The sequence below is a fragment of the Octopus bimaculoides genome, chromosome 8 (genome assembly GCF_046866305.1).
Source record: "Octopus bimaculoides isolate indiv1 chromosome 8, ASM4686630v1, whole genome shotgun sequence".
NCBI classification, from domain to species: Eukaryota; Metazoa; Mollusca; class Cephalopoda; order Octopoda; family Octopodidae; genus Octopus; species Octopus bimaculoides.
Window position 1 is genome coordinate 30141787 of NC_142935.1, and position 26350 is coordinate 30168136.

The following is a 26350-nucleotide window of genomic DNA, read 5'->3' on the forward strand; positions in this document are numbered from 1 at the left end:
GGTTACGATTTCTAGCAGGTCAAACGACCATAATAGAGACTCCATCGTAGAATAAATAATTTTCAAACTGAAATATGTGAATCATTAATAATATATTTCTCTTGTTAGTGTTTTCTTTTTCTTTCCTTTTTTTTTAAACATTTTTTTTTAGAGATAAACTAATTTATTCATTCAAACTGGAGTTACGGAAACTTTGCCTTTAACTTTCCATTCACTCTCGCAAATACATGATATCAATAATGCTTTCGCAATAATGATTTGAAATAAATGGAGGAAAATTTCGTGCACTGTTCGATCGCCGCAAATTACAGCAAACTGAAGCAATTTTATGTAATGGAACAATAAATCCATGAAATATATATATACACAGTTACAAAGCATATTCAAGGCATATCTTAATCTTTTTAAATGCTTGACCACTTTCATGCTCATGTGTGCGATCATGTCATTGTATATTTTTGTTGCCTTCACAGCTGCATTGCCCAAGCGACCTGGAGGTCTTGGTCTTCGTAAGTGTTCGTCCCTCTCTCGCCCCTGCTTCCTTTCCTCCACCCACGCCTGCTTCACCCTGGTGAGCAACATCCTCTCCTCTCCAAAATGGACCAATTCCAACAGGGAGTCGGATAAAGCTCTCCAATACTGGAGGGAATTGTACTTGTAGGCTCCTGAGAAGGTGGAGGACTGTCAGAGTCAGAGAGCTTGGGACAACATAATTTCGAAGGCCACCTTCGACTCCCTCCAGTTCTCAAGGTGTCGCTTACTGTCTGCTAGCACCAAATACTCAGGTGACTGGATTGATGCCATCCCAGTGGCTAATGTTGGTGGCCTACTCACCTTGGATGAACTTCGTGTCTCCATTGCCCTCAGAGTGGGAGCTGACATATGCACGGGTTTGATATGTCGTGGCAGGCTCCTTGACTCCACAGCCTTTCTTTCCACATGAATGCTGGTTGCTTCATGCGTCAAACGGAGTTGAACCTGATACTCAAGAAGAGCTTGGCCCGGGCAAATATCCCCTTCATCTTGGAACCATCTGGATTGTCCAGATGTGATGGGAAGAGACCTGATGGCCTCACCCTGTGCCCCTGGTTGCAAGGCAGATGCTTTATCCGAGATATCACAGTTAACAGCTCCTTTGCTTCTTCTCACATCATAAATGCTGCAGTCAGGACGAGATCCACAGCTTCTGCGGCTGAGTGGAACAAAATCCTGAATCTTCTGGGGTTCAGAAAGAGGTCTCAGGGAGTAGCGTCCCTGACTTCCTCAGCTAGTTTTTCACCGCATTTCTTAAAAATCCTGGTAGAGGCCGTGGCCTTGGTCTTGGGACCACTTGTGTCTAGAAACTGAGGTTGGGGTAAGCAAGGGCATGCTCCCTGTAGAAAATCTAGCTCCAAAAAAGCCTCATGATAGTAAAGGATAATGGGCACCAGCCAGTTCAAAGGTTGGGGTGGGTTGCACCTGCCTAACTCAGTTGCTATGACACTGAGGTAGATCTGGCCACCCCTGTTAACAGGGACAAAACCCAAATTTAAAACACTGGATGATGCTGAAAAACATGTGTGGCCATGGGGAAATATTACTTTACTTAGAAACAGATGAGAGTTAGCAACAGGAAGGGCATCTGGTTGTAGAAAATTTCATCTCAACAGATTCCATCTGACTCATGCAAGCATGAAAAAGTGGATGTTAAATTATCAAAATGATGATGATGATGATTTTGGGCATATTTTGTCAATTTGCAATTAGTTTGATATAGCTCATAAAATTTCATTTTTTAGGAGCTCTTTTCTGGAAAACCATACCAAATGCATACAAAATACTGGTATCTGTGCACCAACATTTAATATACAGAGCATGAATAGACTTAGTATTTATACAAAATTGTTCAGCAAGTAGTTGAGCTATTATTTACCATTGTGTGGAAATAGTTTATGCATTCCCAGGGATAAATCCATGTATGTATGGTCAAATACAGACACAACAATGACAATTGCTGGTCAGCAAAAATAATCAAGAACCGGTAGTACTTGACAAACTGAATGGTAAACTTGAAAGTACCCAGGTGAAAATGACTATTGCAAAAGCAGAAATACTATACTTGTGGTGTTCCCAGGTAGCCATTTAGTGTAAGGGAAATAATCATTTCTTCATATTATTTGGTGGGATTAAAAGTTTGAATTTTAAATCAAGGAACTAAATGCATAGAATATATTTATCTAGTTATCTATAGGTGTAGGAGTGGCTGTGTGGTAAGTAGCTTGCTTACCAACCACATGGTTCTGGGTTCAGTCCCACTGTGTGGCACCTTGGGCAAGTGTCTTCTACTATAGCCTTGGGGCGACCAAAGCCTTGTGAATGGATTTGGTAGACGGAAACTGAAAGAAGCCCGTCGTATATATATGTGTATGTGTGTGTGTGTGTGTTGATGACAGGTATTATTTTGTACACATCCCTATAATGTAGCAGGAACTTGAAACACTGCTTTCCAGTGGCACAGGAGGTGCTTTTATGGAGGCCACACTTTTGTGTCAGCTGTATAAACCAATTTAGGCTTCGGCACCTGGCAATTAGAGCAAACTCAAGTGCCACCCTGGATGCACACTCTCTAGCTATGCCACTGCTACTTGATCCAGCAATATCTTTTGAGTTATGGCTTCTTTATTCCTGTTTTGCTCTGAAAGTCTCACAGACCCTCTAAAAATCGTTATAGATGCTGTCCTTTGATTAAGCCATAAATTATGGAGGGTGGGAGAAGAATAGAAATTCACACTGACGTAGGGGAAGAGTTTTAGCACTTGACTCTTTCAGCTACTTTAAAGTCCTTTATAAATTTATAATAATGATTCATGACATTAGCAGCAGGCCACAAATATGTGAATTGCTTTCTGTATATATATATATATATATATATATATTCAGTAATATTTTTATTGCCTCTGAAAAGGTGAAAGGTGAAGTTGACTCTAGTAGGCTTGCAATTTAAAATCTGGAACAACGGAAGTAAGTATTGAAAGGTATTTCATCCAGAGTTCAACCCATTTTATCACTTCGCTAATAATTATATTGACATGTGCTGGTGTCATGTAAATAGCACCCATGCTGGTGCCACATGAAAGGTACCCACGCTGGTGCCATACAAAAAGTACTCAAGCTGATGCCACATGAAAAGCACCCATGTTGGTGCCACATGAAAAATACCCATACTGGTACTACAGGAAAAGCACCCATGCTGGTGCCAAATAAAAAGCACCCGTGCTGATGCCACTTGAAAAGCACATGCTGGTGCCACATGAAAAGCACCCATGCTGATGCCACTTGAAACGCACCCTTACTGGTGCCATGTAAAAAGCACATGTGCTAGTGTCATATAAACAGCACCCTTGCTGGTTTCACATACAAAGTACTGTGCTGGTGTCACAGGAAAAGCACCAAGTGCACTCTGTAAAGTAGTTGGCATTAGGAAGGGCATCCAGCTGTAAAAGTCATGCCTGTGGTTCTCCAACTGGCCAGCTCCTATCAAACCATGTAACCCATACCAGCATGGAAAACAGATGTTAAATGATGATGATGATGATTTCTATAAGCTGTTCATAATGTGGGGAGATTGGGCAGGCATTTACCTACCAAAGGAACTTATTACCATTGTGGTTACTGAGCCAAGAATTTCAAGTTCAGTTTGAAGTCATGACTCCAAAGATTCAATATTTGCAGCTTGGTTGAGATAGACAAAGAACAGTGAAATGACACCTTTACTCTTCAAAAGCGAGCAGGAACAGTGTATGTACCCAGGAATAGGACTCCTGATGATTGGATATTAAACTGATTGAGACATTGTGTAGATGAAAACACAAATGAAGCAACAGACAGGATATTTTCACTTATCTGAATTATGAAATAAATTACAGGCTTTTTTGTTGTCAGTGTTCTCTTGTGTTTTGTTACAACCATTCTTAGATGCTACTATATATGTATACATTGCCAGTACCGCCTGACTGGCCTTCGTAGGATTTTCGAGTGAGATCGTTGCCAGTGCCCTTGGACTGGCTCTTGTGCGGGTGGCACATAAAATACACCATTTTGAGCGTGGCCGTTGCCAGTACCGCCTGACTAGCCCTCGTGCCGGTGGCACGTAAAAGCACCCACTACACTCTCTGAGTGGTTGGCGTTAGGAAGGGCATCCAGCTGTAGAAACTCTGCCAAATCAGATTGGAGCCTGGTGTTGCCATCCGGTTTCACCAGTCCTCAGTCAAATCGTCCAACCCATGCTAGCATGGAAAGCGGACGTTAAATGATGATGATGCTCATTAAGTTTTATTTTAGCATGGCTTGTATGGCTTCATATTGTTCATGTCCTTCTTACAAGGTGTGCAATATATATATATATGTAATAATAAAAATAATGGTTTCAGATTTTGCCACAAGGGCAGCAATTTTGGGGGAGGGGATGAGTCAATTACATTGACCCCAGTGTTCAATTGGTACTTGTTTTATTGACTCTGAAAGGATGAAAGGAAAAGTCGACCTTGGTGGAATTTGAACTCAGAACATAGTGACAAGTGAAATACTGCTAAGCATTTCATTCAGCATGCTAATGATTCTGCCAGCTCACTGCCTTTATATAATAATAATGATATCAAATTTTGGCACAAGGCAGCAATTTCAGGAGGGGACAAATCGATTATATTGACCCCAGTGTTCAACCAGTACCTATTTTATCGACCTCAAAAGAATGAAATGCAAAGTTGATCCTGACAGCATTTGAATTCAGGACGTTAAGCTGGAAGAAATCCCGCTAAGCATTTTACCCAGCATGCTAGTGATTCTGCCAGCTTGCCACCTTAATGATAATAATCCTTTCTACCATAGGCACAAGGCCTAAAATTTTGGGGGAGGGGACTTGTTGATTACATTGACCCCAGTGCATAACTGGTACTTATTTCATCAACCCCGAAAGGATGAAAGGCAAAGTCGACCTTGGTGGAATTTGAACTCAGAATGTAATGACAAATGAAATACCACTAAGCATTTCGCCCGGCGTGCTAACGTTTCTGCCAGCTCCACCACCTTAAGAATAATAATAAGAATGGCTTCAAATTTTGGCACAAAGCTAGCAAGTTTGGGGGAGGGGGTTAAGTTGCTTACATCAACTCCAGCACTCAGCTGGTGCTTATTTTATTAACCCCAAAAGGATGAATGGCAAAGTTGACTCGGTTTCTTTTATTTGCTACGAGGGTAATAGACGAGTGGGCATTACAAAGTCAAATGACAAAAACATGAGAATTTGTAAAAAAAATTAAAAAATGGAAAACAAAATATCTATATAATGAGCATGAAATGAGATGTCTGATGAAAGGGGCAGCAATCAAAGAGCCCATTAAAGGAAAATTTCATTAAAATTATTCTTTTGAGCCCTAGAACTCCTAAGTCCGACAACTCAGTTTCCCTGGCGTATAAGTGATATCGCAGCATTCTCCTGAACTTGTAAGGCTCAAGGTTAGTAATTTTTGAGGGGATGGGTCAAGTCAATTATATTGACCCTAGTACTCGACTCGTACTTTATCTCATCGATCCCGAAGGAATGAAAGGCAAAGTTGACTTTGGCGGAATTTACGAAGCATTTTGTCTTATTTGCTAACGATCCTGCCAGCTCACTCGCAAGTGCCCTCTCCTAATTGTATTCCCCGCCCCAAACGCACGTGTTGAGTGCAGGTCCATTCACACCTATCTTTTCGCAAATTTACAGAAGGGCAGCAACTCCCTCAATCAGTGGATCTGGAAGAAGTTGAGAACTTGCCTGAAGAATAAAGTGTTTAAGTCCTTTTAAACTTATCCGCCGTAAGTCCTCTTCACACAACCACCAAACGGGAAAAGTCTTTGCTTTTCCTGGCTAAAGGAAGGTAGTGAGGTTTTGGTGATACAGACGACAGACTCGCTTGACCAGGAACCGTCTTTATATGACATCGGTTATTCGACAGAGCTACGCAAGTCAGCAATGCTCGCCACTCTGCACCCATCTTAGATCATGTACTACTGTTATAAATACGAAGAACCCATTGGCTAATATAGATACAGTCTAAATAAACGAATTGATCATAGCTAGCCTGGGACCAAACATTAACTTTTAAAATAATAAATGGCCAAATCAGTTTAAGGATTATCTTGGAGAGTATAGTATATTTTATTTTCAAATGAAGTGAATTCTTTCAGTGTATTCATTTTTTAAATACACACCATCAACAGGGCTCGAATACAGAAGAATTAAATTTCGAATTTCACTGACATGCATATAACGTTGTCATTTATTTCACAATTAATTTCACACACATTAATGATATTTCCAAATTCATCAATTCCAAACACAAGTCTATTTAGGATCATATGTTGAAGAAATTTAAGGTCGAGTGAAAATAATACATGTAGAAAAAATATATATAAACAAGGGAAATCACTCCTGCTATACTATGAGGTCAAACTCGACTTTCGATCGGTGAGGGGAAAGTTTTGTAAAACTGAAAGTTAACAAAATAAATAAAGAAAATAACATAATTTTAATAAAGAAATCTTGCTTGGTAATTTTGACAAGTTGTCCTTGTTTCATTTATGCCTAATTGCAAGCTGATCAGGTGGAACAGATCAAAATAAAAAAGGAGGTAACCAGGTCGATATTGGCGTGCGCATTTAACCAAGCACCGCGAATTTAACTCCACTCTGTCATACTGCTTTGTATAAACGTTTGGGTATATTGCGTATATCTTGTCATTCAGTAAGATGAAAAAACTTAGGTGGTACAGTTTCAATTCTTTTCGCTACTCAACACAGTATTTAGATTTGGAGCGGGCTATCAATGTCGCAACTATCTTAGTGTGTATACGAGTTTAGTTTAAATAAAGGGGACGCAATGTTTTTAAAACAATGTTGTTATATCCTTAGAAAAAATTAAATCAAAAGTTGAATTCCTACTTTTCCTTCCACGAAAATTAGTTTGTTCAACACCTTAATTCCTTTGACTCCATGTAGAACATACGGTGCTTTTTTGCAATGGATTGCAGATGTTCCCAGGTGCAGCTACCCGCCAGTGTGCTTCAGTTTCTGTGAATCTTTCCCATGTTGTTTTTGGTCAGCCACGCTTTCGTCTCTTTTGGTGTGTAATTCAAGAGGCTTGCCTTTTAATGTTGGAGACAAGTTACTGTAGGATGTGTCCCAGCCAATCCCATTACTCCCTCTAGTTCTGGGTTTTCGATAGGTTGCTGGTTCGCCAGTTTCCACAAGATTTTGTTTATCTTGCCATCTCACCTGAAGGATGTTCCGGAGACAACTAACCGCAAACGTTTGGAGCTTGTTGAGGGAGAACTTTGTAACTCACCATTTCACACGTGTACAGCAAAACTGTCTTTACGTTCCGGAACTGATTCCAACACGAGGAGAAATACAGAAAGCAGTCCTCAACATAAGAAACGGGAAAGCACAAAGCCCAGTCGGAATCTCAGCTGAAGCATTGAGGGCGAAGGTGGATTCGTCGGTCGAAACCTAGCACTTGTTTGAAAAAAAAAGAAAAAAAAAGTTTGACAGAATTAGATGTAATTTAAGAAAATAAAACTTCAGTTTATTTTTTAATTTTGTATTTAGCCGACGCAAGTTCAGGATTTTCGCTTCGTTACATATAGTTTTATTTAGGACTACTATAATCCCTGAAAAACATTTTAGCTTGTTTGATTTAATATATCAAATAACTAGCTTTTCAACTGAATACTTTTCATTAGGATTAACAGATAACTAAAAAACAAACATCGAGTATTTTACTGTTTAGAACATTTAAAAAGTTTATTACACTATTTTTGTTTGGACACTATCGCCAAATTCTAAGTAACCTATTTTGAAGCAGTTTTGAAATATATTTTTGGTTACTAACGGTGGCGATGATGAAAATAAGAATCCACCTAAAAGCTTCAGATTTCTTCACTTGTTGAAATTCATTTACCTGCATGATCAATAGTTTTTGGCTGTTTATTTCTTGTGCGGATAGCTTCCATGTTGATACATTCCAAAATCAGATTCATAGCTTCATCGTTGCTTCCTATTTTTTTCCTTACTTTTACTCTATTTTTGATAACTTTAAATCAAATGCCTTTTTTTTTTTCTTTTTCAGAATTCAGATAATGCTTCTTATACCATACTGCGATTCTATAAACTTTAGTAGATGAAATACAGTAACTATTGTTATCAACTAACTAGGGGGGTGCACTAATACTACGATCAAAAGTGTTTTTTTATATTAATAGAAACATTTAAAGCTGTTTCACTCAGCACGCAGAAATCCAACTACTTCCGTCTCTGTCTTTTGCTCGACTCAATACCTCTGATCCTCCTACATTTGCCCTTATACTTGTCACTACATTGCTACCTTCGCTACACACATTCCTCTCACTACAACCCCCTCTTCTCTTCTCTTCCTGTTTCTTTCAATCAGCCTAGATTACGCCACTGCTGTCACTATCTTCGTCTCTTTACTCTATCTATCTATCTCTTATTCCTCCGCCCCCTTTTTATCCTCTCTCCTAGTGTTCACCCTCCTTCAAGTGAGATTTCATTCCTCTTTTCTCTCACTCTGTCTAATTCTATCGCTTTTTCTTTACCTCTCCTCTTACTAAATTTGCTTATAATCTGTTATTTCTCCCTCACTATTTCCCCTTCTCTCTCTCCGTCTATATGTTTCTAGCTCTGTCTTTCTATTCTCCTCTTCCTTCCGTCTGCTTGTATTCACCTCGTTTGCTTTAACTACAACAATCCGAATGGTAAGTCTGCATTTTTGTTTTTTTTCTTCTTGCTATCAAGAGAAAAACTAAATTTCCACACACCCCCATATGTTTTTACTACGTGTGTATATGCATGTTTGTTTGTATACTTATCTGCCACCGGACCCTGACTATTTTTATTTAGAGCTGTTCATGGTGGGCGATAGCTCTATAGTAGCACTTATGGAGCTACTATGCCCGACTATGTGTATACGTTTGTCTCGAAACCTTTTCTATCTGTGAGCCTGTCTCTCTTGTTAGGATCTCCATCTGCTGATAAACGGACTTAGTAAAGACAGAGGAGACGGTTGGATGTTCATTCCAGTCGGTAGTCACTTCATCCAAAATAGAACTGAAGGCCTTGTTTTTGTTTGTATATTTCGCTGTCGTGGAGTTGGCATCCGCTTCGTGCTACGATCGCCAGAGAAGCTCTTTTAACCTGCCACTAACACACGACTACGGTAGGTCGTAAATGAAACCTCACCCCTCTCCATCTAGTCTAACATGTTTTCTCCACTATAGGGCTCCGGAGGTGGTGGATATAAAAGGAAAAGAAACAAGAGGCTAATGAATGGTGTCCACAATTTTGGGAATCCCTTTACTTTTCTATCCACAAACATTGCTATGACCTACTTGCTATTTCATCCTTTGTTCTTTTCTCTCCATCCGCCATATTTTGCTTGTTACTCTTACTCGCTCTACTTCCCTCTCTTACAAACGCACATACGCAGACACACTCTGTCATAACTAATACTCTTTCTCTTTCACTCCCCTCTCTTTCTCTTTCACTCCCCTCTCTTTCTATCCCTCCTCTCTTATGAATCTATTTTCTTTCTATCTCATTTTCACATATTCTTTTATTTCTTGTCATTATACTATTTTCTCTTTACCTATTTTCTTTCTATCCCCTTTCTACGTATTCTTTTAGTTCTTGTCATTATTTTACTTACTTACGATTCCTTCTGCATGTTTCCATTATATTTCTTTCTCTCTCTCATTCTCTCCGTCCTGCAGACTTAAGAATCCAACTTAAGACTAAGGCTTTTGTTTTTCTTTCAGTTTTACAAAACTGATCTGTTTACATTTAACTATTTATCATACATACCCACCTTCCCTTCACTCTCTTCCTCTCTCTATATCCAATTCGTTAAGACTATATATATATATATATATATATATATATATATATATATATATATATATATATATATATACACGATTCAATCGCTCGAATTACTTATCAAGAATTGGGTTTGGGGTGACAGTATATTGTTTGATGTATCTGGGTTCTCGATGATGTCTCATGTTTGTTGGTGGTATGCTACATATGCACGCAGATTCATACACCTGCTGTAGTTCATTTCTGGACATCGCACCTTCCATTCCTTCGGCCATGTTCGGCAGCACGCACTTGTCTCAGGGGAAAAAAAAAAACATCTACCACCCTTCCCTCTTTTAAAATTTTTATTATTTCTTAAGGATCACTTGTGTGTACGCACACGCTTTCACACATCCACATTTTCACATGTACATACAGCATAGTAAGAACACAATTAAGCACCAATAGTCACTGTTTTTTAATTAGTAAAAAATACCAAAATAGAAGCAGCAGAAATATAAATAACGAGAGAAAATATAAAAAGAAAAGCAATCCAAACTACACTATTTTGTTGATGTTTTGGGTTATGCGTTATATTTCTATTCCAAACTTATTTTCAACGTTTCTTTGAAACATTTTAGCAGAATTGTATTCAATATGTTTTGCAAAGAGTCGAAAATAATCGCAATGGTTTCTGAAAGAAACAGATAGTCCCTGATTTTGTGTCCAGTTCAGTTTAGTCGGGTTGGCAACGACTGCTGCTTGTTCGCCGATAATCTAGTTCGTTGGTCACATAGTTGAGTGTGTTACTAAATCCATACTCGATGAAACAGCATGCATTCCAGCAACTGCAACTAAGCACAACACACAGTAGTGTTTGTGATGTGGAAGGGTGTGACTCGACATACACTACATGCTTTCTCTCTCTCTCACCGTTTATGTCGCTAACAACGTGCGCGTTATGTGTATCGGAGTCGAATAGAACCCATCGTATGTAGTATATATATATATACATAAGTATAGTATCTTCTCTGTTTTGTGCTCCCGTTAAGTCCGTGATTTTGTGTGGTGCATGCTTTTGTGTTCTGTATACTTTCGCAACGTCTATTCTGTCTATACTACGGCAACATATTGTAGTCTAATGTTAGTTGCCAACTAGACACTGCAACTGTAAGACTAACTAAAATAGCGTGCCGTATGAGATTTCACTTAATTACATTTTCATTAATGCCGTTATTCAATTCAGCGCAGGATAGACACGAAAAGGGACGAGATTGGAACCGTCGCATCATTAATTTATTAAAAGGGAACGAAACGAGATCGTTTTAGTAGTGGTGGACTTATTTATCCTGTCTTTTGCACTTATGGTATCTTAATTAATTGTACACCTTTAATGCACACATGCGTAGGAGTCAAAACACAACTATGATATATATATATATATATCGTTTGTAGAAAACAAATCCGAATGAAGCACACTCGAAGATGTAGAGCAGTATATATTATATATTTAATATATATATATATATATATATATATATATATATATATAGGTGTATGCGCACGGAGTCGTAACTTGCACCTGGTGCACTTAGAGGCGAAACTCAGAGTAGCAAGAAACTGACTCGACCAAAATAAATATGTAATGGTAGTTGAGTACTCCTTTTTCGACAGTCAGCACTAAACACACACACAGACACACACACACACACACACATATATATATATATATATATATATATATATATATATATATACACACACACACACACTGAGATATAGTACTCAATACATGCATTTGGGTTTATTCGTTCTAAGCTTATTTCACTCCGTTGCTACTCATTTTTCTCGTTTTGTGCGAGTACTATATATATATATATATATATATATAGTATCTATGGCTTTCTGTAATGCAATAATAGCGCAGTAGAGTTTATCTAAAAGAATGTTATAAGGACGATAGTGAAAGAAACCTAATAATTGCGTTGTCAATCTGGGAAGCCACCATTGTACACTCTTTCATTGCGCTTGTACTTTAGACTATCACAGTTGGTTGCTTAAGTAAACTATTTATTTTCCTCCGCGTGTAGTTTTGTAATTTTTGTGTATTAGTTCGAGCTACACACCCGTTTGCATTCGATTTATCTCTCCCCATTTACCCTAATTCAAGCTTAATGAATCTTGTATTTATTTTTTTTTACTCGCAACTTAACTCAGTGCGATGTTGGAAACAGTTGATTGCGTTATATGTAGTCCGTCTACCCAGCCGATCAATAATGTTGATTTGTAGCCCCATTTTAACTCAACCCAGTAGTTTGTAGTAGTAATTTAAAGTAGTGTGGAAAACATCAGTGTAGCTTTAGTTTCGTTCATGTTTGCATATCATCTATGTATACATGTACAGGGAGTGTGCCCCGAGTTATTTGAATCTCTCTTTCCCCATCTTTACCAATATAAAACTATCGTGTATATTTTAAAAAATCTAGTTTGTAAACACAAGCGTTTACCTGATTGTATATTTAGTTGCTGATATTATTTTGTTTTAGGTCAGCTCGAACTGAGCAGATTTATCATCAAATATGTTCCTACCGTGACCTCATCTTTTTATTCAGCTACAGCGTGCATTGAAGAATACATTATCTGTAGGGTGTGATACAAGTGAGATTTGGCTGTTGTTTTTAGTAGGTCGGATGACCACACAGCTGCGCTTCCAATGGCTCCTACGTATATCATGTTTGTGTCTCTAGATTTGGATACTTCTTAGGAATCAGATTGTCCCAAACGGTTCCGTTTACCAAATTGTTTACAATAGCAAACTTTCGACCCTCCTGATTCTTTGGTTCATATCTCGTTCTGACTGACATTGTTATATTTTTCTGGGATGGAAGCGGTTTAATTGAATAGTTACCAGCAATATGTTGGACAAAATCAATCGGTTGCTTATAATCAATAACTGTGTTTATAAGGAAACACTACCTATCAAGCAAAATTGCTTATTTTCATTTTTGAGTCTGATTTTTAGGTCAAGAATATAGACTAGGTTGTGATTTGCTTGCTTTTTCTAACACACGTCATTAGATTTCGTTGCTCGTGTTTAAGCCTTAATTTGGTCCTGCTTAGGTAAGTCTATTGATTAGGAGCATCCACCTGAAACCATCTTCGATATCTTTTCAAGCATAGTGTATCCGATATGTTTTTTATTAACAGATAAAATTTATTTTTGAAAGACGATACGGTGTAATTTGAGAAAGATTTGGTTACTACATATTACAGGTTCAGCGGTCTTGTCTCCTCGGTGGCATTAATGATGTAATCAGGTAAAAATGATTATGATAAAAAAAAAAAATCAAAGCTAGCCGAGTTGTGTGAATTTAGTTCGCAGGAACTCATTTGAGTTAATTAAAAAATTTCGAGTTGTAGTTCTTGTGTATCATATATTCCTGTTCTAAAAAAAGAAAGGGAGAATAAAATAGCTCCCCGCTCAACCAAGAAAAACACGTGTATTTATGTCAGTGTATGTGTCTGAATGTCAAAGGTCATATGATTTGATTATTACTGTTTTATGAGCTGTTGATTTTAATAGTAGTAGTAGTAGTAGTAGTAGTAGTAGTAATAATAATAGATTAGTGTTTACCGAAGTAGTTTGCAGGTAGTGACAGTCGTTAGTTACTATAGTTACATTTAAGCTAGTATTTATTTATTTGTTTATCTTTGTATTATCGCTTCTACTACCAGTGCTGCTGCTGTTACTATGACCAAACCTACGAGATGTGTCTCAACGTGGTCGTTCTACATGCTAGATTTAGCACGATAATCTCTCTCAGATCATATCCTTTCGTCATAAAAAAAACAACAAAAACAAACGGAAGGAATCAATGGGTAAACAAATGCGATGGTCAAGGCTGGAACGTCTTTGGTCATAGGTTTTGCTTGATCAAGGTTAATGGCTAAGCAGCAACCGCTCCGAAAATAACATCGGGTTTGCTCCCTCTGTGAAGTATGGGAATTAATAATGGAGATAACTGTTAATTATTCACTTCAACTTGTGTCATGTTAATTAAAATCTTAATTATTTCTGACAAAGGATTCACTCCGAAATGTCGCTTATGTCTTTTTATTCACCGCACACTGAGCTACCTCAATATTCGTGATAAAATGATAAGAACAATCGCCTTCCATGGTTATTTTTCATCTCGTATTAACTCCTTTCACTACTGGTTTGAACCAACCAGGAAGTTATGTGGTCATTCTATCAGCTGGAAATAGCAGCCAAACTTTCTTCATATCACATCATGTATCTTAAATATAGGACACACTGGATAACATAGTCTTCGATACACTGTGATTGAATAAAAGACAATATGGATGTTGACAGTTCTATATTTAAGAGATGAGGGATTATGTACATTATTTACATTTGACGGATATTTGTCCTCATCTTGTTTGTTGTTAACACAACTTTCGGCTGATATACCCTCCAGCCTTCATCAGGTGTCTTGGGAAAATTTCGAACTTGGGTTCTCATTCCTAAGGTATTTTCGATGTTATTGTTGTTGTTGTTATTATTATTATTAATACTATTCAGGTCACTGCTTGGAATCGAACTCGGAATTTTGGGGTTGGTGGCGTAGTGGTTAAGAGCGCGGGCTACTAACCCCAAAATTCCGAGTTCAATTCCAAACAGTGACCTGAATAATAACAACATCAAAAAATACCTTAAGAATGAGAACCTAAGTTCGAAATTTCCCCAAGACACAAAGCATTGGTCGGCTCTCAGCTATAGAAGACACTTGACCAAGGTGCCGTTTAGTGGGACTGAACCCCAAATTATGTGGTTACAAAGCGAACTGTATTTCATTATTTAAAGTGTGTGTGTTTTTTGTTAGAAGTGGTGTGAGAAATACTTCCCTACCGAACATGCTTTTATTCTGGTTTCAATCATTTGACTGCGGCCATGCGGGAGCACCGCCTTTAGTCGAACAAATATCGACCCCAGGACTTATTCTTTGTAATTCCAGTACTTATTCTATCGGCTCTTTTAGCCGAACCGTTAAGTTATGGAGACGTAAACACGTCAACAACTGTTGTCAAGCAATGTTGGGAGAACACACACACACACACACACACGCGCACCCACACACGACTGGCTTCTTTCAGCTTCCTTCTAACAAATCCACTCGCAAGGCTTTGGCCGGCCCGTGACTATAGTAGAAGACTTGCCCAAAGGTGCCACGCGATGGGAATGAACCTTGAACCATGTGGTTGGGAAGCAATCTTCTTACCACACAGCCACGCCTGCGCATATATACTGTGTATTATCTGCGCTCCTGATTTAATCTTAATTTTTTTTTGTGAAAAAAGTGCGTATTATATACGGAGTTTTATGGTAATTTGTATTTAACAACACAATATTCTCATTATAAACAAATTCCTTTTATTTCAATATATACTGATTACTTCTGAGTTTTGCCAACTGAGTTGAATCAACATCACTGAAGAGGTATAATAATACCGAAACATGTCCGTTGCTGTTTACCATTTGGTCTCTGAAGACAAGATCCACTCCTAACTGAATCATCATTAATCTTCAGATATTTCAATTTGCTGATTTTATTGAAATTATCTCCCTTGTTTTTTTTTTAGCGTAGATTTTTTTTTTGATACACCAAGAGGTAGGTCGAGATATGTAATATAGGAAGTTGTTTATTTAACTCACTATGTTACATATTTGAGACCCTACTATTTTTGTATTTAATAATATACAGGAAGTAGAATGCAGTGAGCTGGCAAAATCGTTGTTAGTGAGGTGGAAAATGCCTAGCAGGATTCTTTGTTCAAATTCCACCAAGGTTGACTTTGCCTTTCATCCTTTTCGAGGTCGATAAAATAAATGCCATTTGAATCTCTGGAGTCGATGTAATCGACTACCCTTAAAACTGCTGGCCTTGTGCCAAAATTTGAAACCATTAAATATATCGGAAGCTTCTCTGCGTTATTGCCCGTTCAACCATATTGTGCAATTAGAAAACGTTGAGAGTGAATTCAGACTAAAATTGGACAACACGCTCTAACGACCGATTTAATACAGTATATTGTTGTTTTACTGGCTTGTTTATAAAATATAATGAATATAAATCCGATATATTTTAGTTCAGTGGTTCTCCACAATTTTTGATCTATGGACATCTTTGATTCCTGTATTATTCAGACGGACCCCTTTCGCCATTATATGTTTTAAAAATCCTATTATATTTTTATAATTAAACATTATTAGGAATTGTATAAATAACATGTTGAAATATTTTGTGTATTGCAGAAGTATAACCAATTTATTGCATATAAAGCTTAATAACAAAATCTTATATGGACCCTGGTTGAGAACCATCGGTCAGTTGTCTTAACTCTGAAAAAAAAAAAGCATATTCTGGAAGAAATATATAACTACTGTGTGTGTGTGTGTGTGTGTGTATGCACCTTATATATTTCATGAGTAACCTACTTTAAGTTTACTTCCTTTATCACACGTCTCAGATGACGTCCAACTTGCTTGTTTGAAATGTGGCTTTCTCTAGACCATTTAAATTTACCTGAAAATATTTAGACATTTTAAAAAATATATGTAATATGTAAGGTATATTAAGGCGAAATGCTCCTAATAGATAAGGTTATCCATCTATCTCTTGTTCGTTGGTTATTAATCAAAATCTTTCCCCGGAGTTTCAGCCCTAATTAAGTAAAGCTATGGTCAATGATATTTCAGGAGAATGTAGAAACTATATTATCTAAAGTGCCATTTCCGTATTTTAAGACAGTAAGGCCGTAGTTGTAAAGAGATAAGGTCGTGATTTCTAACAGATTGCAGCGACCATTTAAAGTAAGGTTTTCTATGAAACAGCGAGTAGGCGAAAAATGCTGTGTAACCACTTTTAATGTTTCTTTCGTTGACGTTTTCACTTCTGCATTCAAACCTCGCTACTCGTCCGTTTAGCTTTAATCCTTCCAGGGTCGATAAAACAACAACTCGTCCCACCTACAAGTGTTAAACCTTATTTATGCCTAAGGGAAAAATCAATATTTACCAGTCCAGTCTAGTTTTCTTAAAGAAAATAAACGTAAATGCAATATCGTTGATAATAATTGCCCCATGGGAAACTGCTCCCATGTATTGATTTATTTTTTTTTTCTTTACGAAAATAAATAAGCTGGGAGATAATAACAGCTGATCGATTCATCTTTAAATATAATATAAATATCAGCGAAATTTAAACTCCAGAGTGGGACAAGAGATGTAATTACCAATTAGTCTTTAGGGACCCTTCAACGGAGGGTACTCTGTTGCAAGCCAAGCGTACTTCGAGCTCGGAATCCAGTGTGGGGGGCAATTCCTTTGTATCTGTCTTTCCTCCCTTCCTCTCATCAATCTTGAATGCCTTGAAAATGGTCAAAGGTGGTACCGTTTATCATCTAAGTTATGTTCCAATCATAACAGTAGCAGACGTGACTGTGTGGTTATCAGGTTTGCTTCCCGACTACATGGTTTCGGGTTCAGTCCCTTTTTCGTGGAATCTTGGGGGCAAGTGTCTTTTACAATAGCCACGGGCCGACCAAGCCTTGTGAGTGGATTTGATAGACGGAAACTGAAAGAAGCCCGTTTGGTATGTATGTGTGCACGTTCGCACGCTCGTATGTGTGGTGCTTTTTCTTTTTCTTATCGTGATAGCTCACGATTGTTGTAAATGGTTGTCATTTATTTCCATTATTGTGCGAAAACATGTCTAGCTATGCGGGAAATATCATTATGCTTGGAAACAGGTAAGGGTAAGAAAATCTGCTTCAACAAAACGTCGTCCGACCTGTGCAAGCATGGAAAAGTGGACGTTAAAACGACCATAATCAGGTTCCTTTGTGGTCGTTTATTTAGTCCCAGGTCACACCTGATTGAGCAGACCAATGATCAAAGGCATTCCAACCATGGCCTTACCCTCTCTTCAGGGCTTTGTACGAATTCATTATCTGTCTTTTCCTTTCTCGAGATGGTAGTGTAACTTGAGTAGGAATTGGTTGCTATTTCTAGCAGTCAAGTGATCATGTAGAGGAGACTCCTTTTTGTTTTGGCGTAGGTAATGGTTAACCCTTGTTTCATCCGTTCAGCTTTCCTTTCGTAAGGCCCTTGGGGGTCCATGTAAGACATTGTTGTTAAAATATGTGTAACAAATTGGTTATACATGTACAATGTACAAAATATTTTTTTAATATTTTTAATAGAATTCCTAATACTTGATTATAAAAATATGATAGGATATTTTAAACATAGATTGGCTATGGGGCGGGGTCCACCCGAGTAAAATGGGTATCAAAGGTGTCCATACGAAAATATAATTGAGAAAAAAATTGGGAATAGGCGCCGGAGTGGCTGTGTGGTAAGTAGCTTACTTACCAACCACATGGTTCCGGGTTCAGTCCAATTGCGTGGCACCTTGGTCAAGTGTCTTCTACTAAAGCCTCGGGCCGACCAAAGCCCTGTGAGTGGATTTGGTAGATGGAAACTGAAAGAAGCCCATTGTATATATGTATATATATATATATATGTATATATATATATATATATATATATATATATATATATATATATATATATATATATATATATATATATGTATATATATATATATATATATATATATATATATATATATATATATGTATATGTGTGTATATGTTTGTGAGTCTGTGTCTGCCCCCCTAACATCGCTTGACAACCGATGCTAGTGTGTTTACGTCCCCGTAATGTAGCGGTTCGGCAAAATAGACCGATAGCGTAAATACTAGGCTTACAAAGAATGAGTTCTGGGGTCGATTTGCTCGACTAGAGACGGTGCTCCAGCATGGCCGCAGTCAAATGACTGAAACAAATAAAAGAATGTGTATCACATACAATGCATCTGTTTTACCTGCGATACGCAAGACAGGTTAAATCTCCTGCTTCTGACGTTGTCCAAAACCATAAGATGACAGGTATCTAGCAACAGGAATCGAGCAAAATTACTCGTCAAAATTATAGTTCTTTCGTTATATACGGCTGTGAATTGCACTAGTTACTATTGTCATGTACGGACCATTGACAATCAAGTATATTTGTCACAGACGCAGTATCTATCACCCATTCCATTTCTAAGTAGGTGATAAATTTGATATTTTTCTCTTGGGCAGGTGGCTGTACTTTTGTCGCAGCATCTACATTCAGCTCTGCAAGTCAGTGAACTACCGTGTTACTTGCTGCAGCTTGGAATGGTGAACTACTATACCACCCAGGTGAACTCGGCTGTTAGTAGTCAGTCAGCCAATTAAATCGCTGAGATTCAATGTCTCAATCAGGTGTATGGCGTAACTGTACTGCAACGTGGTGCCTGGACTGGGCCACTGAGTTAAGTGTCTTTGTCACGGACACAGTACAGAAACGATGACAGAATGCAATCCCGTTTTGATTAAAAAAACCTTTTTAGTCTACTACAAGTATGGTTCTATAGCTAAGAAGCTAACTTTGGGCAAGTGTCTTCTACTATAGCCTCAGGTCAACCAAAGCCTTGTGAGTGAATTTGGTAGATGGAAGCTGTGTAGAAGCCTGTCGTATATGAGTGTGCGCGTGTGTGTCCCGTTCCACTGCTTGAGAACAAGTGTTGGTTTGTTTAGGTCCCCGTAACCTAGTGGTTTGGAGAAAGAGACCGATAGAATAATTACCAAATTGGAAAATAGTATTGGAATCGATTTCGACTAAAACCCTTCGAGTCTGTGCTCCAGCGTGGTAGCTGATGAAGGAAAATGTTCTCTATGTGGCCTGTGTGTTTTCTGTACTCTGGTTATTATTATTTTCTTGTCTACGTTTTGTTTGCAATGTCCTGTACCCAGATATGCACCTATATACACAGATAGACGTAGGTATGCACATACCTGTACGTATATATGCATATACTCATTTATTATTTGTTTTATATATATGTATATATATATATATATATATATATATATATATATATATATATAATCGTCAATCATCGTTATCATCATGGGTTGGACGGTTTGACTGAGGACTGGCAAGCCAGGAGGCTGCACCAGGCTCCAATGTGATCTGGCAAGGTTTCTACAGCTGGATGCCCTTCCTAACGCCAACCACTCCGAGAGTGTAGTGGATGCTTTTTACGTGCCACCGGCAGGGGGTCCAATCAGGCGGCACTGACAACGACCACGCTCGAATGGTGCTTTTTTTACGTGCCACCGGCACGGGAGCCAGTTAGGCGACAACTCACGAGTAAGCACATAAATGCAAAACAAGGTGGGGAAAATAGTACTCGAATACCGAAGGCAGAGTGTGTGTGTGTGTGTGTGTGTGTGTGTGTGTGTTTTACTGTCTGCCTTGAATTGATTTGCATGATAATTGTAAACGAGTGTCACCGTTATGCCAGCAGTGTCCTTCGTTTCCAATCTTTCGTGAAAACACGTCTGGTCGTGGGGAAATATTACCTTACTTGGAAACAGTTGGGGTTGGCGACAGTATGGTAGAGTGGATGTTAAAACGATGACAGAGGACGATGATGTATGTGTGTGTGTGTGTATTTATTAAACTTTGACTTCGAAGTTTACAAAGAAAAGGTTTAAGTTTCATCCAGTTTCTTGTACAAGTTTAATAAACATGTTGGATCTTAAAAACATTGAATAATCTTTCAGTTTAATGTTGGAGTGGCTGTGTGGTAAGTAGCTTGCTTACCAACCACATGTTTCCGGGTTCAGTCCCACTGTGTGGCATCTTGGGCAAGTGTCTTCTACTATAGCCTCGGGCCGACCAAAGCCTTGTGAGTGGATTTGGCAGACGGAAACTGAAAGAAGCCCGTCGTATATATGTATATATATATTTGTGTGTGTGTCTGTGTTTATGTGTCTGTGTTTGTCCCACCACCCTAGCATTGCTTGACAACCGATGCTGGTGTGTTTACGTCCCCGTAACTTAACAGTTCGGCAAAAGAAACCGATAGAATAAGTACTAGGCTTACAAAGAATAAGTCCCCGGGTCGATTTGCTCTACTAAAGGCGGTGCTCCAGCATGGCCGCAGTCAAATGACTGAAACAAGTAAAAAAGTAAAAGATATCTAACTTGACATAAGAACAAAACATCGCGCGCGTGTGTGTGTGTGTGTATACATTATCGTTTATGTATGTATCCATCCCGCCTTCCCTCCCGATCTAATATCGTATTCAAGCCCCTTTAATACCTATGAGATAAACATCATAAATCTTTGAAGATTTATTACTTCTCCATGAATGAAAACCTGCTGACGTAAAGGATGGGTTATTGATAAATCGTTCGCCTTCGATTTCGATGACAGGCATTCAATTGTTCGATGATCGGCTGAACTAGATTAACGTTAGGTTAACGTGTAAGTAGATGAATATCTTCTTCGGACACGTGTGTCCCTTATAACGTATTTCTCTGGTCGAATCAGTGTCAAACAAAATGCACCAAGTCTGTCTGCAACTTTGAATTACAGGGATTAGCCATCTAACGAACTTCCTCTCCGTTTCCGTTAACCCCAGTGGTTCTAAACCAGGGTCCCTATAAGATTATTTTGTTGTTAAAATATATGTACAATAAATTGATTGGTAATTTTTCAGATTAACACCCGCACGATTACCTAACCCTAAACCTAACCCTAATCCTAACCTTAACCCTAACCCTGACCCTAAAACACTAACCCTAATCCTAACCGTAACCGTAACCCCTAACCCTAACCCTAATCCTAACCCTAAAACCTGATCCTAAAACCCTAACCCTAACACCCTTGTGAAAATCGTGCGGGTGTTAATCTGAAAAATTACCAATTGATTATACTTGTACAATATGTAAAATATTTTAAGTTCGTATTTTGTTAAAATACAATTGCTAATATTTCATTATCAAAATATAAGAGGAATTACTTTCTTGGTAAACATCGAATGGCTACAGGGGTTCCACCTAATAAAATAGGAATGGAAGGGTTTTGTATTATGTAGTCCGAGTCGCAATATCTTTTATTTTTTATTTACTTATTTCAGTCATTGGACTGCGGTCATGCTGGAGCACCGAATCGAAGGGTTTAATCGAACAAACCGACTCCATGACTTAATTTTAAAATCTGATACTTATTCTCTCGGTGTCTTTGCCGAAACGCTAAGTTACTGGGGATATAATCAAACCAACGCAGGTTGTCAGGCGGTGGTGAACACACACACACACACATTCTTTTATTTTTTTCCTTGTTTCAGTCTTTGGACTGCGGCCATGCTGGGGCTCCGCTTTGACGGATTTTAGTCGAACAAATCGATCCCAGCACTTTTTTAAGGCCTGGTACTTCTTCTCTCCTTCTCTTTTGCCGAACCGCTGCATTAAGGAGACGTAAACAAACCAACTGCGGTTGTCAAGTGGTGATGGGGACAAGCACACACACATTCAACGGGTTTCCACACGAGTTTCCGTGTACTAAATCTACTCAAAAGTCATTGGTTCGGCCCAAAGCCGTAAGGAGAAGACACTTGCCCAAGGTGCCGCGCATTGGGACTGAACCCAAAACCACGTGGTTGCAAAGTCTGAGTTTCTTAGTCATACAGACATGCCTGCGCCTGTCTGAAAAAAGAAACAAAAGACAAAAACAAAGAAAAAGATTTATTAGCGTAGTCCTAGATGCAGCATGACTGAAAAAAATTAAAAGAAAAATTGTCGTATGAGGTGGTCATGGTTACAACGCCCTTGATCACCACATGTTTGCTTGATTAGCGCTGACAACAACAACAACTATATTTTCAAGCATGTGCCATTTTTTATTTAAGAGTTCTTTACTGGACTGAAAATGCGATCTTGTTCTTTTTTTTTTCACTATTTAGCGTACACGTGGATATCGCGCACATATACAAGCTAGTGGTTGGGTCGGCCTGTACAAATAGATCTCTATCTCGTCCCTGATTAGATGTCTCTATTCTTTGAACACATGTCTAGAAATCTCTATTAGTGTTTGTGTATGTGTGGGAGAGAGAGGGTGGAAGTAAGAAGAAATATCGATAATTTAGAAGAAGAACTCTTTGTAACATACTATGATGATTATGTTAGTGGTGGTGGTGATGGGGAAATTTTGTTTAGCATAACGTTTGTAAGCTAGTTAGCTGATTCCGAGGACTGGGTTTCGATTCTCAGTGAAAACCTGCACAAAACTGCATTATCTCGTTTACAAATATACAAGGCGATGTGATTTGCAGAATCATTAGAGTTTCAGATAAAATGCTTTATGATATCTAATTGCGGTACTTTGCGTTCCGAGTTCAAATCAGTCCGAAGTCAATTTTGGCCTTTCATCCTTCCGAGGTCGATGAAATATAATACAAGTGAAAGCAATAGTGGTCGATTTAATATTCCGATAAAGCATCTGAGATGTGAATGGAGTTGGAGTTATAAAAGAAGACTAAGACTTCATTTATGCTGATAAATGCCTTTGGACAAAACACAAAGCGTCGAAATATATCGAATTTCTTTTCTGCCTCGTAAATCTGAGGCCTTTACTCTCTCAGTCAATGAAATCGATAAATTATGTCCAGACAGAAGGAAGATGTGATGGGTACATGTGTGAGATATTTATTTATTAATTTATCAAATCACATCTAAGCAGCTTAAGTCATTATTATGACACTCGACGGCAACGTAGCAGCAGAGACGAAATTTTAGATCGCTGGATGCCTTTCTACTAGGTGATTCTGTTTAGCCCCAGGCCAGCCCTGATCGGTTTCACCTATCTTTTTAGGGGTATGTCTGAACAACACGATCTATCCCTTTCCTTATTTAAGAGGTTAGGGTGCGAAGTGAGAGAGATTGGGTTATTATTTCTAGCGAGTCGAGCGACTACATAAGGAGTCTCATTCGCCCGTATGCCGTCTAGTTTTTTATTTCTTTTGAGCTCAGGTCAAACGCAGATCAAAATAAACCTGACTTAAGTTTGAGGTCAAATTTTTACCCCCAAATATTGTATGTTTAAGATAACATTATCCATTATGTCTGCACTTTTTTTCAAAGATGGTAGTGTGTGATTTGGCTGTTATTTCTAGCAGGCCATGCGACTGCATTAGTTATACTCTTTCATATGGAGTTCAGATCAAACCATGCTGGACGTTCTCATTCAGTTTAGTTCGCGAATCATCAAACTAAGAACCAGTTATATACTGGGGATGGCAAGAAGAGATAAGATTGATTCAATCGTCAACCACCTCCTCCTTTGGCAACTATGAAAAGCATGCACAAGCCATATGTTGTTGATTGACTTGCTACAAATAACAATAAAATCACCCTTAAATCATCTGTATTCTTGATAACCCCTAAGAAGAAAAAAATACATAGGCGCAGGAGTGGCTGTGTGGTAAGTAGCTTGTTTACCAACCACATAGTTCCGGGTTCAGTCCCACTGCGTGGCACTTTGGGCAAGTGTCTTCTACTATAGCCTTGGGCTGACCAAAGCCTTGTGAGTGGATTTAGTAGACGGAAATTGAAAGAAGCCCGTCGTATATATATATATATATATATATCATCATCATCATCATCATTTAACCTCTGCTTTCCATGCTAGCATGGGTTGGACGATTTGACTGAGGACTGGTGAAACTGGATGGCAACACCAGGCTCCAATCTGATTTGGCAGAGTTTCTACAGCTGGATGCCCTTCCTAACGCCAACCACTCAGAGAGTGTAGTGGGTGCTTTTACGTGTCACCCGCACGAAGGCCAGTCAGGCGGTACTGGCAACGGTCACACTCAAAATGGTGCATTTTATGTGCCACCCGCACAAGAGCCAGTCCAGGGGCACTGGCAACGATCTCGCTCGAAAATCCTACGAAGGCCAGTCAGTAAATATATATATGTTTGTATGTCTGTGTTTGTCCCAACACCATCGCTTGACAACCAATGTGTGTCATGTCCCCGTAATGTGTGGGTCAATAAATTAAGCACCAGTTGCGCACTGAGGTCGATCTAATTGACTCCCCCAAAATTTCAGGCCTTGTGCCTAGAGTAGAAAAGATTATCTTATGGCTTTGATATTTCAATGATGTGATTATTTATTTCTAAAATGCATTGTAGGATAGATATGAAAGGCCAGATCTGGCTTGTTTGAACATAAAACAGGTAGAATATTTTGACTGGATATAACTTATTTGAATGCTAAAGGGTTAACGATGATGATGATATATGCCCTACACTTTATCCTTCAGCGTCTTATTTTATAAGACTATAAGATGTATTTGGGAGTGATTTAGCTGCTGTTTCTAACAGATTGGGTGACCCTATACAGGCTTTCATGTTGGCTTCAAATCAAACATTTTGTTGTTGTTTAGCCCCTAGTGAGCCCTGATCAGGAAGATAGACCTATGATCAAAAGGATTCTAGCTCTGGCCATTGCGTGATGATGGTAGTATGCTTTTATGTTGAAAACATTGATTTTTTTTTTTTATTGAAAATAAAGTTTTTTTTTTATTGATAAATCTTAAGTGAGATTTATAATTCTTCTATTTTGGGTTACTGCAGAATTTGTAGACATTCATATCTATATAAAATGCCATTAGATTTGTCTGTATATTGAATGTGGTTTGGTTTATGCATATATCTGATGAAAGTATGTATGAATGATCATTGTTCAGTTTTATTTCAAGATTTCTTGCCAACAGAGGAAGAGCTGGTTTCTAACCTAAATCAAAGGTTCCTTCATTGGAATGTCAACATCAACAATAGGGTATTTTTGTTTGTTTGTATGTATGTGTACAGATTTGTATGTTTTGTTTTATGTATTCTCATGCTTATAGTTGCATATCTAGACATGTTTATATATATTTAAATGACAAATTTCTGGAAAGTTTTACAGATTTTTACAGTTCCAGTGATGGATTGGATCTGTAGTATGTATGTATGTATGTATGTACACATGTATGTGTGTGTGCATGAATGTGTACATTAGATATTTTGGAGGGAGGAGAGGGAGAAACGAGAATGTGCAGTGCTCATGCATTTCCTATGCTATTGTCAACAAAACGTTGTGTGGTGTAATGGGATTTTTCCTTTGAATAAAATTAGTGCCGTTGTTTGTCAACAACAACTGTCGGCGGTACTGTTATTTATGACATCGTTCGTGTGTTTGTACTGGTTTTAGCTTTAGGGTTTTAGGGTTAAGGTTTGGGTTTTAGAGTTAGGGTTAGGGTTTTAGGGTTATGAGTATTTTTGCCAAATTTGGTGAAAATCTGTTCAATACACTGCCACAAATTTTTCACCAAATATGGCAAAAATACTCATGACCCTAACCCTAACCCTATAAACACTGGGCCTCAAATTTTAGAGGAGAGGTCTATTAGATTACACTGACCCCAGCATTCAACTGGTACTTATTTTGTCAACCCCAGAATGATGT

General features: G+C 38.3%; 1 protein-coding gene and 1 long non-coding RNA gene across 4 annotated transcripts in view; one reads left to right on the forward strand and one right to left on the reverse strand.

Annotated features, from left to right (window-relative positions):
* Positions 1-4851: 4851 nt before the first annotated feature.
* LOC149134344 (uncharacterized) lies at positions 4852-8575 on the reverse strand. The gene is made up of 2 exons (XR_016242839.1): positions 7979-8575; positions 4852-7533 (listed from the first exon to the last, which is right to left on the reverse strand). It is a non-coding gene; the product is annotated as an uncharacterized LOC149134344 (long non-coding RNA).
* A 178-nt stretch (positions 8576-8753) lies between these two features.
* LOC106867361 (uncharacterized) overlaps positions 8754-26350 on the forward strand; it is a 48199-nt gene continuing 30602 nt past the window's right edge. Inside the window, exon 1 of one of the 3 annotated variants that reach the window (XM_089356292.1) lies at positions 8754-9253. The gene's annotated coding sequence lies outside the window, so the exon portion shown is untranslated. Of the gene's footprint in view, positions 9254-10661; positions 10882-26350 lie in introns of those variants that run through there. The other 2 variants (XM_089356291.1, XM_089356293.1) reach the window with 2 other exon arrangements.